The sequence below is a fragment of the Bufo gargarizans genome, chromosome 3 (assembly GCF_014858855.1).
Source record: "Bufo gargarizans isolate SCDJY-AF-19 chromosome 3, ASM1485885v1, whole genome shotgun sequence".
Taxonomy (NCBI): Eukaryota; Metazoa; Chordata; class Amphibia; order Anura; family Bufonidae; genus Bufo; species Bufo gargarizans.
In genome coordinates this window covers 562,538,084-562,554,200 of record NC_058082.1, presented here as the reverse complement: position 1 = coordinate 562,554,200, position 16,117 = coordinate 562,538,084, and the positions used below count along the sequence as shown (strand labels likewise).

At 48.1% G+C, this 16,117-nt stretch overlaps 1 protein-coding gene across 2 annotated transcripts in view; it reads right to left on the bottom strand.

Moving 5' to 3' along the window:
- The window catches only part of LOC122930683 (gastrula zinc finger protein XlCGF26.1-like), a 234,610-nt gene that overhangs the window by 121,709 nt on the left and 96,784 nt on the right, over positions 1–16,117 (bottom strand). The window lies entirely within an intron of this gene.

The following is a 16,117-nucleotide window of genomic DNA, read 5'->3' as shown; positions in this document are numbered from 1 at the left end:
TGTCCAAACTATAACCCCCAAAAACTGATCCTGTCTGTTGAGCATCTGCCTTCACTCGGTCAGCATTTGGTCAGTAATCCATCAGTAATACTAAAGCCCCAAAAAACTGGAGTGGATCCATAACATTGATGACACGTGAATGGAATATTTGCATGTCTTCTGTGTTTCTGTGTTTTGTACCCACTCCTGCTTTTGGCTACCAAATCATAAGCCAATTCTGATGGGATCATACAGGACTTACAGCTGCTACACAGACAGGATCCATTGTGCGTCTAATTTTTCCTTCCTTCTGACAGATCAGAAGAAGGGTCAAATAAATGATGTCAACCAGGCCAAAAAGGCAAATAGTGGCCCAGTCATGAAGGAGGGTGGGAACAGCATAAGAAGTCCACAGAGTAGCCCAATGACATAGTGGTGATTATTAGTGATTGACGAACATATGCCGGGACGGTTTGCGAACGCGATCGCGCCAACACGATCAAATGTTCGCGAACCGCAAATTTGCGGCGGGTCCCATTCATTTTAATGGCAGGCGAACCTGAAAAACTTTAGCTCATATTTGCAGCCAAGAAATAATTACTAGAAGTGCACAAATAGTCCCATAACATGGACAGTGACATAGCAGATGTATTATTCGAATTTGCGACCTCCATTCATAATTTTTTCAATGCGAAATATCAGCAATATAATTTTCACGTACTCGCATCCGCAAATGCACTATACAGTACCCAAATGCACTATAAAGAAAGTATATTGGTATATAACACCGCAGCAGAACCGCGCACAACTGCCGCGCAATACAAATGCACTATAATATACTGTCTAACATAGAAAGTATATTATAACATTGTACAAGGAAGGCAATCCATTAGAATATACATAAAGATAAAACTTAACCTTTAATAATGTTACGATGAGGGTCCATTCACACGTCCGTAAGTGTTTTGCGGATCCGCAAAACACGGACACCGGCAATGGGCATTCCGCAATCTGTGGACCGCACATCGCCAGCACTATAATAGAAAATGCCTAATCTTGTCTGCAATTGCGGACAAGAATAGGACATGTTCTATTTTTTTGCGGAAACGGAAGCACAGATGGGGAAGTGCAGATCCATAAATGCGGATGCGGATCCGCAAATGCGGATGCGGACAGCACATTCCAGCCCCATTGAAAATGAATGGGTCTGCACCTGTTCACATTTTGCGGACGTGTGAATGGAAAAGATATCCCTCAAAATGAAAATTTATTAAATTATTAAAGTTAAGCAAAAAGCATAGATGTGGTCGGCAATAACAAGTGCTCGGCAACACTAAATCAGGTGCTCGGCGGCACCAAATCAGAAACCGTATGTCCTACCACAATCCGGGGGGTTCCAGTGCACATCCATGAATCCCGGAGGGAAAGAAAAAAAATATATATCCCTGGGCTAGATGATGATGTGGTATTAAAGGACAGGGTGGGCAAAGAACTGTCCCTGATATTGCCCTACAGGGGGGTGCTATTCTGGCCCTGATAGCCTAACCACAGACCACCCGCCCTGATCAGAGCGACCCTGTCCGGAACCTTACCCTATATAAAAATGGCCCTAGTAAGCCCCTAGCCCCTAGGCCCCTGACTTCCAGGTGTGTTTTTGACTCATTATAAAAGTATATTATAAGTATATTGCACCCCTCTGTGTATCACACCTATCGATTGCACACCTATACCAGTCCTTAAAAGGACTTTTGTGGCCCTATTAGCTAGTGTTTAGTGTCCCTAACAGCCTGTCCCTGCTCCACACAGCAACCTCTCCCAACACTGGCAAAACACTGAATATAAAATGGCGGCCAGATCGGGTCTATTTATAAGGTAGGGGGTGCGTCCATGTGCTGAAACGTCTCAACTGGCTGTCCGGTACCACCTCATGGATGTGTCATGGGTCAAAGTTATTCACAATGTAAAAGAATATGGCAGGCGCGAATATCTCCATATGTTCGCATGTTCGACGAATCGCGAACACGCAAAGTTTGGCACGAAACGACCGCCGGGCGAACCGCAAGGCCATCTTTAGTGGTGATGTGGCAGCAGCATGAAGAGACGACAGAGTAGTGATGTGGCAACAGCATGAGGAGACCACAGAGTGGTGAAGAAGCAGCATCAGGAGACCACAGAGTGATGAAGTGTCAGCAGCATGAGGACATGACAGAGTGGTGATGTGGCAGCAGCATGGGGAGACTACATAGTGGCCCAGTGACATAGTGGTGATTTGACAGCAGCATGAGGAGACCTCAGAGTGGTGAAGTGGCAGCAGCATGAGGAGACTATAGAGTAGCCCAGTGACATAGTGGTGAAGTGTCAGCAGCTGTCACAGTCATATTGGTGTTTGACCGTGATGCGGTTGCCGTGCAGACTGGTTGCCAGGGGCAATGTGTAGTTTGTGGTTTGCACGTGCACATCCCCTTTAAGGTGTGCCTCCCTGCTGTTTGGTGAGCAAGGGGTTAATCTTCTGGCTAGTGAGGATTAAGGTGTTTCCTGGGTGTGGCCGCAAGATTGATATAAACCTGTGGCTTGCTGGCTGGGTGCAGTGGTACTACAGCCTTGCTTGGTGTTGGAGCTTTGCTCCTTGCCTGGGTGTTCCAGCCCAGTCCTTGAGGGCCACCTTATTGGACATAAATTGTCTTTCCTTATGTTTGCTAATGGTTTCCTTACCTCACTTGTTATTTGTTAGGTGTGGGTTTATGTTCAGGGTGTGTTGTACATCTTCATGGTTGTTACATGTCTGGGCTGTTGTTGGTGTTTGTCCTAACATGTACAGTCATGTGAAAAAATTAGGACACCCTTTGAAAGCATGTGGTTTTTTGTAACATTTTTAATAAAAGGTTATTTCATCTCCGTTTCAACAATACAGAGAGATTAAAGTAATCCAACTAAACAAAGAAAACTGAAGAAAAGTCTTTTCAAGATCTTCTGTAAATGTCATTCTACAAAAATGCCTATTCTAACTGAGGAAAAAGATAGGACACCCTTGCCCCTAATAGCGAGTGTTACCTCCTTTGGCTGAAATAACTGCAGTGAGACGGTTCTTGTAGCCATCTACCAGTCTTCGACATCGGTCTGAGGAAATTTTACCCCACTCCTCAATGCAGAACTTTTTCAGCTGTGAGATGTTTGAGGGGTTTCTTGCACGTACAGCCCTTTTCAAGTCACCCCACAGCATCTCAATGGGATTCAAATCTGGACTTTGACTTGGCCATTCCAGGACTCTCCATTTCTTCTTTTTCAGCCAATCTTTGGTTGATTTACTAGTATGTTTTGGGTCATTGTCATGTTGCATGGTCCAGTTCCGCTTCAGCTTTAATTTTCTAACTGATGGTCTCACATGTTCTTCAAGCACCTTCTGATACACAGTAGAATTCATCGTGGATTCTATGATGGTGAGCTGACCAGGTCCTGCTGCAGCAAAGCAGCCCCAAACCATGACACTTCCACCTCCATGCTTCACAGTTGGTATGAGGTTCTTTTCTTGGAATGCTGTGTTTGGTTTACGCCAAACATGTCCTCTGCTGTTGTGTCCAAATAATTCAATTTTGGACTCATCTGTCCAAAGAACATTATTCCAGAAGTCCTGGTCTTTGTCAACTTTATCTCTGGCAAATGTCAGTCTGGCCTCGATGTTTCTCTTGGAAAGCAAAGGTTTCCTCCTTGCACACCTCCCATGCAAGTTAAACTTGTACAGTCTCTTTCTGATTGTAGAGGCATGTACTTCTACATCAACAGTAGCCAGAGCCTGCTGTAGTTCTCGAGATGACACTTTAGGGTTTTTGGAGACCTCTTTTAGCATCTTGCGGTCTGCTCTTGGGGTGAATTTGCTGGGGCGACCAGTCCTGGGCATGTTGGCAGTTGTTTTGAAAGCCCTCCACTTGTAGACTATCTTCCGGACAGTGGAATGGCTGATTTCAAAATCTTTTGAGATCTTTTTAAATCCCTTCCCAGACTCATAGGCTGCTACAATCTTTTTTCTGAAGTCCTCTGACAGCTCTTTTGCTCTCACCATGGTGCTCACTCTCACTTCAACAGTCAGGAGCACACCAAACTAAATGTCTGAGGTTTAAATAGGGCAAGCCTCATTCAACATGCAGAGTAACGATCTACTAATTATGTGCACCTGGTGTGATATACCTGTGTGAGATCTGAGCCAATTTAAGAGGGAATACATGTGAGGGTGTCCTATCTTTTTCCTCAGTTAGAATAGGCATTTTTGTAGAATGACATTTACAGAAGATCTTGAAAAGACTTTTCTTCAGTTTTCTTTGTTTAGTTGGATTACTTTAATCTCTCTGTATTGTTGAAACGGAGATGAAATAACCTTTTATTAAAAATGTTACAAAAAACCACATGCTTTCAAAGGGTGTCCTAATTTTTTCACATGACTGTATGTTTGACATTTGCCCTGTATGTTGTAGCCTGTATGGAGCACTGTTTGGGGCTGCCATGCACTGTGTGAGCATGGGGGGCTCTGGCAGAGTTGGTATGCTGGATTCCTGTGTGGGTTGTTTGTACTGTGACCTGCTGTGTGTTTGGACTCCTGTACTGATGCACGGGTTCCAGTTGTGGAGGCTTCGGCAGGTAAGTGAGTTGTCATGTTGTTCTTACCGATCCTTTTTGCTGTAAATGGTCTCTCCTTTTCCCTGCTGCTAGGCCATTTGAGACTCCTGTTCATCCATGTCTGGGAAGAACAGGTCGTCTCTCCCCTGCTCCTATGTTAAGGAATTATCAGGGCGACTCAGGGCCATAGATATCCTGGTATGATCCGTCCTACCATCCAGGTCCGCTCATACGGTTAGGAGTTAGAGAGAGGATTAGGGACGCAATAGGAAGTGACCTGCTCCCTGATCCCGGTGTCCTGGCCTAGTTGCTACCATTATCCCTCTACATTGTACGGTGGGGAGTTTCCCCCACCGTGACAGCAGCATGAGGAGACCAAAGAGTGGCCCAGTGACATAGTGGTGATGTGGCAGCAGCATGAGGAGACCACAAAATGGTGATGTGGCAGCAGCATGAGGAGGCCACAGAGTGGCCCAGTGACATAGTGGTGATGTGGCAGCCGTGTAAGTAGACCACAGAGTGGGGTTGTGGCAACAGCATGAGGAGACCATAGAGAGGCCCAGTGACATAGTGATGAGGTGGCAGCAGCATGAGGAGACCACAGAGAGGTGAAGTGGCAGCAGCATGAGGAGACCATAGAGTGGCCCAGTGACATAGTGGTGAGGCGGCAGCAACATGAGGAGAGAATAGAATGATAAGCAGCACTACAACTCCCCACAAGGGAATAAAAAATACCATTAAGAAGGGTGATGGTGCTCGCAGATAGGGATCCTGGCCATGGGTCCCAGTGTGAAATAGATATATAGAAAAATATGCAGCACTCTTCCAGTGGTGAAAAAATCCGGTCTTTAATTAAACCAGCAGCAAAATAAAGCTTTATTTTGCTGCTAGTTTATTTAAAGACCGGATTTTTTTCACCACTGGAAGAGTGCTGCGGATTTTTCTACATAGCAGCATGAGGAGACCACAGAGTGGTGAAATGGCAGCAGCATGAGGAGACCACAGAATGGTGAAGTGGCAGCAGCATAAAGAGACCACAGAGTGGTGATGCGGCAACAGCATGAGGAGACCACAGAGTGGCCCAGAGACATAGTGTTGATGTGGCAGCAGCATGAGGAGACCACAGAGTGGCCCAGAGACATAGTGTTGGGGTGGAAGCAGCATGAAGAGACCACAAAGTGGTGAGGTGGCAGCATGAGGAGACCACACAGTGGCCCAGTGACAGAGTGGGTAGGTGGGGGTAAATACCAGTACCAGCTGAAGATAGTGGCTGACAGTAGGAGCACCTCGCAGCATAGTGTGGCATCAGGCAGGTGGCAGCATGAGAATAGTAGCTGAAGCAGGTAGCCAGAAGAAACAGGTCTATTTTGTCAAAGTGTTGGTGTGGCACCATGGATGATCTGGTCTGATGCATCAGGCACTGGTGTTTGATAATCCTGGCTGATCCACGCCTGATTCATTTTCACAAAGGTCAGTTTCTCTACATTTTGGGTGGACAGGCGAGTTCTCCTTTGGGTAACTATGGCCCCCTCCCCACACTAAACAACTGCTTTGATGCCACACTACTGGCTGGGCAGGAAAGCTTGTCCAGGGCAAACTCGGCCAGCTGCGGCCACAAATCGAGTTTGGCTGTCCAGTAGTCCAGGGTATCTTCAATGTGGGGTGGCAGGGTGCACTCCAAGTATGCCACAACCTGCTGGTTCAGGTTCTACTCTATGTCTACCTGCTGCTGCTGGTGAGTAGTTTCTTCAGTAGGCGAGTGAAGAAAACTGTTCATCAGCTACTCTAGACTTAAGTTGCTGCTGATGAAGCTGGTGCTGCTCTTGGCCCCCACCCCCAGCAGCCATGGCAGTGGAACGTGAGAGCAGACGGCCCCCCGGTCAGACATGCGTGAAAATGGGCAATGGCGCACATAGGCAGCGGCCAGCTGACTACATAGGATGTCTCAATTGTAGTTCAATTTTTCCTCCCTCTCAGCGGGTGCAAAAAAGGCCCCCATTTTGGACCGATAGTGAGGGTCTAACATGGTGGAGAGCCAGTATGTCATCTCTCTGGCGAATGGTGACAATTTAGCTGTCACTACACATGCAAGTGAGCATGCATCGGGCCATTTGCGCAAGTGACTCGGAGTGACTCCCTGCCTCTATCTCCACTGCATAATGCCACAGTGTGTCTGGGTCCTCTGCCTCGTCTTCCTTATCGCCCTGTAGCTCCTCTGGCTGCTGCTGCTCCTCCTCTCCTGTCTCCTGTGTAGAAAAACCACCCATTTATCTACGCATTTGCCCTTGCTCGAATGTCTTCCTCCTCCTCTAGTTCAGCCCCCACAGGGCTCATGTGGTTGTGAGATGCAGTAGCCACATCTCCTGTCTCCTGGCCAGCCAGATTTAGCAGCATCTGTTCCAGGACATGAATCAGTGAAATGATGTTGTTCATCCCGTAGTCCTGGAGACTGACAAATAAAGTGGCCTCCTCAAAGAGCACAAGCAAACGGCAGGTGTCACGCATGAGCTGCCACTGGCTAACATCGAAGTTACACAGGGGAGTACCTCTGTCTGCCTGTATCATCAATAAATCGTTTATGGCCTTTCTCTGTTCAGATAGTCGGTCCAACATATGAAGGGTGGAATTCCAATGGGTGGAAACGTCGCATATCAGCCTTTGTTGGGGGATGCCATTCTACCGCGGCAGCTCAAGGAGGGTGTGCTTTGCGGTGTATGAATGGCGGAAGTGCATGCAAAGATTCCTGGCCATTTTCAGGATGTCTTGCAGATGGGCAGAAGACTTCAGGAACAGATTTACAACCACATTGAGCACATGCGCCATGCAGGGCGCCTGGCTCAGCCCTCCTTGATGCAGCACCAACACCATGTTCTTCCCGTTGTTGGTCACCATGATTCTGATTTTTAGTTGTCGTGAAGAAAGCCAGGATTTGATTTCTTGATGAAGGACGTGGAGCAGTTTCTCCCCTGTGTGACTCAGTTTGCCCAGGCAAACTAGGTGCAGAACACTGTTGTGCCCTGCACATGTGGTATGCTGGTGGGGCACTGTGAATTGTCCCTGCAGTGGAGGCTAAGGACACAGTGGAGGATGAGGAGGCAGAGGCGGACATTGTCGCAGGACCAACGGCGTGAAAACATGGAGGCGGAAGCGGTGTCACCTGGCCAAGTTTCTGGTGTGGCTGGGCATGTCGGGTTATATAAAGACCAAATGTTTAATAAAAAAAAATAAAAAAAACAGTGGATCAAAAGAAAAATTATTCAAATAATATTGATTCGTGAGATGGTCATAAACATCTCCAAGAGTTCAATTGAGAACCAAATTATTTTGTGCAATCAGTAGAAAACGGTACAATCTTCTATGCAAAATATAAATGATTTATTATACAATAATTTAGAATACAATCAAGAATTTATCAACATAAGTTTCAATAATATACAATGATATGCAGTACCCAGAGTTTGCCACTATATGGTGCCAACAAAACACTACTCAACCGACACAAGAATATTATTCAATACTGCTTTAAAATTGTGAGAGATATAAAATCAATTGGTTATGCACAGAAATTTAATCAAGGAAATGACAGATATGAATAGAGTTGAGTGAACACCTGGATGTTCGGGTTCGAGAAGTTCAGCCGAACTTCCCGGAAATGTTCGGGTTCGGGATCCGAACCCGATCCGAACTTCGTCCCGAACCCGAACCCCATTGAAGTCAATGGGGACCCGAACTTTTCGGCACTAAAAAGGCTGTAAAACAGCCCAGGAAAGGGCTAGAGGGCTGCAAAAGGCAGCAACATGTAGGTAAATCCCCTGCAAACAAATGTGGATAGGGAAATGAATTAAAATAAAAATTAAATAAATAAAAATTAACCAAAATCAATTGGAGAGAGGTCCCATAGCAGAGAATCTGGCTTCCCGTCACCCACCACTGGAACAGTCCATTCTCAGATATTTAGGCCCCGGAACCCAGGCAGAGGAGAGAGGTCCCGTAACAGAGAATCTGGCTTCATGTCAGCAGAGAATTAGTCTGCATGTCATAGCAGAGAATGAGGCTTCACGTCAGCCACCACTGCAATAGTCCATTGGCATATATTTAGGCCCAGCACACAGGCAGAGGAGAGAGGTCCCGTAACAGACAATCTGGCTTCATGTCAGCAGAGAATCAGTCTTCATGTCATAGCAGAGAATCAGGCTTCACGTCAGCCACCACTGCAACAGTCCATTGGCATATATTTAGGCCCAGCACCCAGGCAGAGGAGAGAGGTCCCGTAACAGACAATCTGGCTTCATGTCAGCAGAGAATTAGTCTGCATGTCATAGCAGAGAATGAGGCTTCACGTCAGCCACCACTGCAACAGTCCATTGGCATATATTTAGGCCCAGCACACAGGCAGAGGAGAGAGGTCCCGTAACACACAATCTGGCTTCATGTCAGCAGAGAATTAGTCTGCATGTCATAGCAGAGAATGAGGCTTCACGTCAGCCACCACTGCAACAGTCCATTGGCATATATTTAGGCCCAGCACACAGGCAGAGGAGAGAGGTCCCGTAACAGACAATCTGGCTTCATGTCAGCAGAGAATTAGTTTGCATGTCATAGCAGAGAATGAGGCTTCACGTCAGCCACCACTGCAACAGTCCATTGGCATATATTTAGGCCCAGCACACAGGCAGAGGAGAGAGGTCCCGTAACAGACAATCTGGCTTCATGTCAGCAGAGAATTAGTCTGCATGTCATAGCAGAGAATGAGGCTTCACGTCAGCCACCACTGCAACAGTCCATTGGCATATATTTAGGCCCAGCACACAGGCAGAGGAGAGAGGTCCCATAACAGACAATCTGGCTTCATGTCAGTAGAGAATCAGTCTGCATGTCATAGCAGAGAATCAGGCTTCACGTCACCCACCACTGCAACAGTCCATTGTCATAAATTTAGGCCCAGCACCCAGGCAGAGGAGAGAGGTCCCGTAACAGACAATCTGGCTTCATGTCAGCAGAGAATCAGTCTGCATGTCATAGCAGAGAATCAGGCTTCACGTCACCCAACATTGGAACAGTCCATTGGCATATATTTAGGCCCCGGCACCCAGACAGAGGAGAGGTTCATTCAACTTTGGGTAGCCTCGCAATATAATGGTAAAATGAAAATAAAAATAGGATTGAATGAGGAAGTGCCCTGGAGTCCAATAATATATGGTTAAGGGGAAGTAGTTAATGTCTAATCTGGACAAGGGACGGACAGATCCTGTGGGATCCATGCCTGGTTCATTTTTATGAACGTCAGCTTGTCCACATTGGCTGTAGACAGGCGGCTGCGTTTGTCTGTAATGACGCCCCCTGCCGTGCTGAATACACGTTCAGACAAAACGCTGGCCGCCGGGCAGGCCAGCACCTCCAAGGCATAAAAGGCTAGCTCTGGCCACGTGGACAATTTAGAGACCCAGAAGTTGAATGGGGCCGAACCATCAGTCAGTACGTGGAGGGGTGTGCACATGTACTGTTCCACCATGTTAGTGAAATGTTGCCTCCTGCTAACACGTTGCGTATCAGGTGGTGGTGCAGTTAGCTGTGGCGTGTTGACAAAAGTTTTCCACATCTCTGCCATGCTAACCCTGCCCTCAAAGGAGCTGGCATTGACACAGCTGCCTTGGCGACCTCTTGCTCCTCCTCTGCCTTGGCCTTGGGCTTCCACTTGTTCCCCTGTGACATTTGGGAATGCTCTCAGTAGCGCGTCTACCAACGTGCGCTTGTACTCGCGCATCTTCCTATCACGCTCCAGTGCAGGAAGTAAGGTGGGCACATTGTCTTTGTAGCGTGGATCCAGCAGGGTGGCAACCCAGTAGTCCGCACAGGTTAAAATGTGGGCAACTCTGCTGTCGTTGCGCAGGCACTGCAGCATGTAGTCGCTCATGTGTGCCAGGCTGCCCAGGGGTAAGGACAAGCTGTCCTCTGTGGGAGGCGTATCGTCATCGTCCTGCCTTTCCCCCCAGCCACGCACCAGTGATGGACCCGAGCTGCGTTGGGTGCCACCCCACTGTGACCATGCTTCATCCTCATCCTCCTCCACCTCCTCCTCATCCTCGTCCTCGTCCTCCTCGTCCTCCAGTAGTGGGCCCTGTCTGGCCACATTTGTACCTGGCCTCTGCTGTTGCCAAAAACCTCCCTCTGAGTCACTTCGAAGAGACTGGCCTGAAAGTGCTAAAAATGACCCCTCTTCCTCCTCCTCCTCCTGGGCCACCTCCTCTTGCATCATCGCCCTAAGTGTTTTCTCAAGGAGACATAGAAGTGGTATTGTAACGCTGATAACGGCGTCATCGCCACTGGCCATGTTGGTGGAGTACTCGAAACAGCGCAACAGGGCACACAGGTCTCGCATGGAGGCCCAGTCATTGGTGGTGAAGTGGTGCTGTTCCGCAGTGCGACTGACCCGTGCGTGCTGCAGCTGAAACTCCACTATGGCCTGCTGCTGCTCGCACAGTCTGTCCAGCATGTGCAAGGTGGAGTTCCACCTGGTGGGCACGTCGCATATGAGGCGGTGAGCGGGAAGGCCGAAGTTACGCTGTAGCGCAGACAGGCGAGCAGCAGCAGGATGTGAACGCCGGAAGCGCGAACAGACGGCCCGCACTTTATGCAGCAGCTCTGACATGTCGGGGTAGTTGTGAATGAACTTCTGCACCACCAAATTCAGCACATGCGCCAAGCAAGGGATGTGCGTCAAATTGGCTAGTCCCAGAGCTGCAACGAGATTTCGCCCATTATCACACACCACCAGGCCGGGCTTGAGGCTCACTGGCAGCAACTACTCGTCGGTCTGTTGTTCTATACCCCGCCACAACTCCTGTGCGGTGTGGGGCCTGTCCCCCAAACATATGAGTTTCAGAATGGCCTGCTGACGTTTACCCCGGGCTGTGCTGAAGTTGGTGGTGAAGGTGTGTGGCTGACTGGATGAGCAGGTGGAAGAAGAGGAGGAGGAAGCCGAGAAGGAGGAGGTGGCAACAGGAGGCAAAGAATGTTGCCCTGCGATCCTTGGCGGCGGAAGGACGTGCGCCAAACAGCTCTCCGCCTGGGGCCCAGCTGCCACTACATTTACCCAGTGTGCAGTTAGGGAGATATAGCGTCCCTGGCCGTGCTTACTGGTCCACGTATCTGTGGTTAGGTGGACCTTGCCACAGATGGCGTTGCGCAGTGCACACTTGATTTTATCGGATACTTGGTTGTGCAGGGAAGGCACGGCTCTCTTGGAGAAGTAGTGGCGGCTGGGAACAACATACTGTGGGACAGCAAGCGACATGAGCTGTTTGAAGCTGTCTGTGTCCACCAGACTAAATGACAGCATTTCATAGGCCAGTAGTTTAGAAATGCTGGCATTCAGGGCCAGGGATCGAGGGTGGCTAGGTGGGAATTTACGCTTTCTCTCAAATGTTTGTGAGATGGAGAGCTGAACGCTGGCGTGTGACATGGTTGAGATGCTTGGTGACGGAGGTGGTGGTGGTGGTGTTGGTGGTACATCCCCTGTTTGCTGGGCGGCAGGTGCCAACGTTCCTCCAGAGGCGGAGGAAGAGGCCGAGGCGGCAGCAGCAGAAGAGGTAGCAGGGGGAGCCTGAGTGACTTCCTTGGTTTTAAGGTGTTTACTCCACTGCAGTTCATGCTTTGCATGCAGGTGCCTGGTCATGCAGGTTGTGCTCAGGTTCAGAACGTTAATGCCTCGCTTCAGGCTCTGATGGCACAGCGTGCAAACCACTCGGGTCTTGTCGTCAGCACATTGTTTGAAGAAGTGCCATGCCAGGGAACTCCTTGAAGCTGCCTTTGGGGTGCTCGGTCCCAGATGGCGGCGGTCAGTAGCAGGCGGAGTCTCTTGGCGGCGGGTGTTCTGCTTTTGCCCACTGCTCCCTCTTTTGCTACGCTGTTGGCTCGGTCTCACCACTGCCTCTTCCTCCGAACTGTGAAAGTCAGTGGCACGACCTTCATTCCATGTGGGGTCTAGGACCTCATCGTCCCCTGCATCGTCTTCCACCCAGTCTTGATCCCTGACCTCCTGTTCAGTCTGCACACTGCAGAAAGACGCAGCAGTTGGCACCTGTGTTTCGTCATCATCAGAGACATGCTGAGGTGGTATTCCCATGTCCTCATCATCAGGAAACATAAGTGGTTGTGCGTCAGTGCATTCTATGTCTTTCACCGCTGGGGAAGGGCTAGGTGGATGCCCTTGGGAAACCCTGCCAGCGGAGTCTTCAAACAGCATAAGAGACTGCTGCATAACTTTAGGCTGAGACAGTTTCCCTGGTATGCATGGGGGTGATGTGACAGACTGATGGGGTTGGTTTTCAGGCGCCATCTGTGCGCTTTCTGCAGAAGACTGGGTGGGAGATAATGTGAACGTGCTGGATCCACTGTCGGCCACCCAATTGACTAATGCCTGTACCTGCTCAGGCCTTACCATCCTTAGAATGGCATTGGGCCCCACCATATATCGCTGTAAATTCTGGCGGCTACTGGGACCTGAGGTAGTTGGTACACTAGGACGTGTGGATGTGGCAGAACGGCCACGTCCTCTCCCAGCACCAGAGGGTCCACTAACACCACCACAACCATGTCCACGTCCGCGTCCCTTACTAGATGTTTTCCTCATTGTTATCGTTCACCACAACAACAAAAATATTATTTGGCCCAATGTATTGTATTCAAATTCAGCGGGATATAAATTTGAGGCCTAGTATTTAGGCGCTGGGTGACCGGTATGGATTTAGTGACAGAATTAGACTGGGATATGCACAGTAGCGTGTGTGTGTGAAGTTATTCTGAATGACCCTATGTGCACCTTGAATATTATATACCCTTTTAGGGATAGATTTCAAATAGCTCTGATATAGCAGAAACCACTAAATTATGAAATTGCTAAATTGGGAATTGTATTTCAACCCAGAACAAAAAATGTGCTTTGACGGACACTAAATAACTTTCCCAGCCACAACAGGACAGCGGTAACGAGAGATTTAGCGGGATATAAATTTGAGGCCTAGTATTTAGGCGCTGGGTGACCGGTATGGATTTAGTGACAGAATTAGACTGGGATATGGCCAAAAAATAACCACACTATTGCTGGTTAAATGCACTTGGTGACGGGCGCAGCTTGCCCCTGATGTAGTATATGGCCAAAAAATGAACAGACTATTGCTGGTTAAATGCACTTGGTGTCACAGCTTGACCAACCACACTACTGAGGGTTAAATGCACTTGGTGACGGGCGCAGCTTGCCCCTGATGTAGTATATGGCCAAAAAATGAACAGACTATTGCTGGTTAAATGCACTTGGTGACGGGCGCAGCTTGCCCCTGATTTAGTATATGGCCAAAAAATGTACAGACTATTGCTGGTTAAATGCACTTGGTGTGATAGCTTGACCAACCACACTACTGAGGGTTAAATGCACTTGGTGACGGGCGCAGCTTGCCCCTGATGTAGTATATGGCCAAAAAATAAACAGACTATTGCTGGTTAAATGCACTTGGTGTGACAGCTTCACCCTGATGTAGGCTTTAGCCAAAAAACAACCACACCATTGAGGGTTAAATGCACTTGGTCGCAGCTTGTGCTGGCGCACCACAAGACACAAAATGGCCGCCGATCACCCCAGAAAAATGTGACTGACAAACGGTCTGGGCAGCCTAAAAACAGTGAGCAATTGAGGATCAGCAGCTCAATGATCCACAGCTGCAGATCGATCAGTTAATCAAGTCCTTTGGAGGAGTTAATCTGCCTAATCTCGCCCTACTGTCGCAGCCGCAACCTCTCCCTACGCTAATCAGAGCAGAGTGACGGGCGGCGCTATGTGACTCCAGCTTAAATAGAGGCTGGGTCACATGGTGCTCTGGCCAATCACAGCAATGCCAATAGTAGGCATGGCTGTGATGGCCTCTTGGGGCAAGTAGTATGACGCTTGTTGATTGGCTGCTTTGCAGCCTTTCAAAAAGCGCCAAGAAAGCGTCACAAAAGCGCCAAGAAAGCGACGAACACCGAACCCGAACCCGGACTTTTACGAAAATGTCCGGGTTCGGGTCCGTGTCACGGACACCCCAAAATTCGGTACGAACCCGAACTATACAGTTCGAGTTCGCTCATCCCTAGATATGAACCCTTGCCCTGTCAAATCTTATGCCCAATCTTGGATAATGGTAGTATTGCAATAAAACTTATAAATTATAAGTTTGATATCAAACTAGGGAATAAATATTGCCAAGAGGGAGAAAAACAGAACTGGATCGCACATCCACAATGCTATACTTTGATCAAACTCGCTTCTCAGCGCTATATTAAAAAGTGTACAGCCCCCCATACTACATACTGTACAAGAGGCATTAGTGTACATTTTGATCAAAAGGCATGTAGTATGGGGGGCTGTACACTTTAATATAGCGCTGAGAAGCGAGTTAGATCAAAGCATAGCATTGTTGATGTGCGATCCAGTTCAGTTTTTCTCCTCCTTGGCATTTCATTGGTCTATCTTTTTCTTTATTACTGGTATCAGCACTCCTCCCATTTGGCACAGGTGGTTTTAATCACAGAGGTCTGCATATAGTGGTCATTGACCTGTAGCTCCTGATAGTGGTGGACATTTTGTGTTAGACAACTGTTCACATGGTGCAGTACTGCGTGGTGGCCTTTGTTTTTGTTGTGCTGCACTGGTGGGTTGGTTGGACCCAGTGCCATGGGTGGCATTGTCAGACAGCAGGGCTGCTGTTTCACTCCTGGGTCCCGCCGCCTACTAGGGCAGTGCCGCTTTGTCGCCACACTACGCTGCACCTTTTTTTCAGAGTAGGTCCCACTCAAAGAGGCGACCTTGGCGTGGTGAGTGGGCTTATGCCTTTTGATCAGAATGTACACTAATGCCTCTTGTACAGTATGTAGTATAGTGCTGAGAAGCGAGTTAGATCAAAGCATAGCATTGTGGATGTGCGATCCAGTTCTGTTTTTCTCCCTCTTGGCATTTCATTAGGGAAAAAATATTTCCTTGAGAGAGTTTCTCCAATATTATCTCCTTTATTCAGTTCTATGCATCGTAACTAAAATCAGAAAAAATATTGATGTAGCAACTAATGTTACACGTCCGCAAATGAGCGGGTATCTGGCTAAGTATCAAGCCAATTAATTTATATCAATACTACATATAAATAAAAGTATACATTACCCAAGGATGTAGGTGATAGGCAGAGTCTAGGGGAGGTCAGCTCTCCAAAGGTTATTGTCACAACCAGACAGCTGAGAAGCTCTGACAGAAGCCTTTCAGAACCTCCTCCTTGAGTTTCTTTGTTGTGATGTTCAGTTCCTTATCTCGTTAGCCTCTCTCAGCTGTAATGTAGTTGGACTGATTGCTTCCCTTTAAATTCCTCCCCATGGTGCATTACTGGGCGGCTTATACTACTTCCTGGAGTGTGTGTGCATGCTGATCTTGTTTTCCAGTCTGCTACAAAGTGAAGTGCTGAACATTTATCTGTTATTTTCTGTTTGCTGGATCCCAGGTGACCCTGAC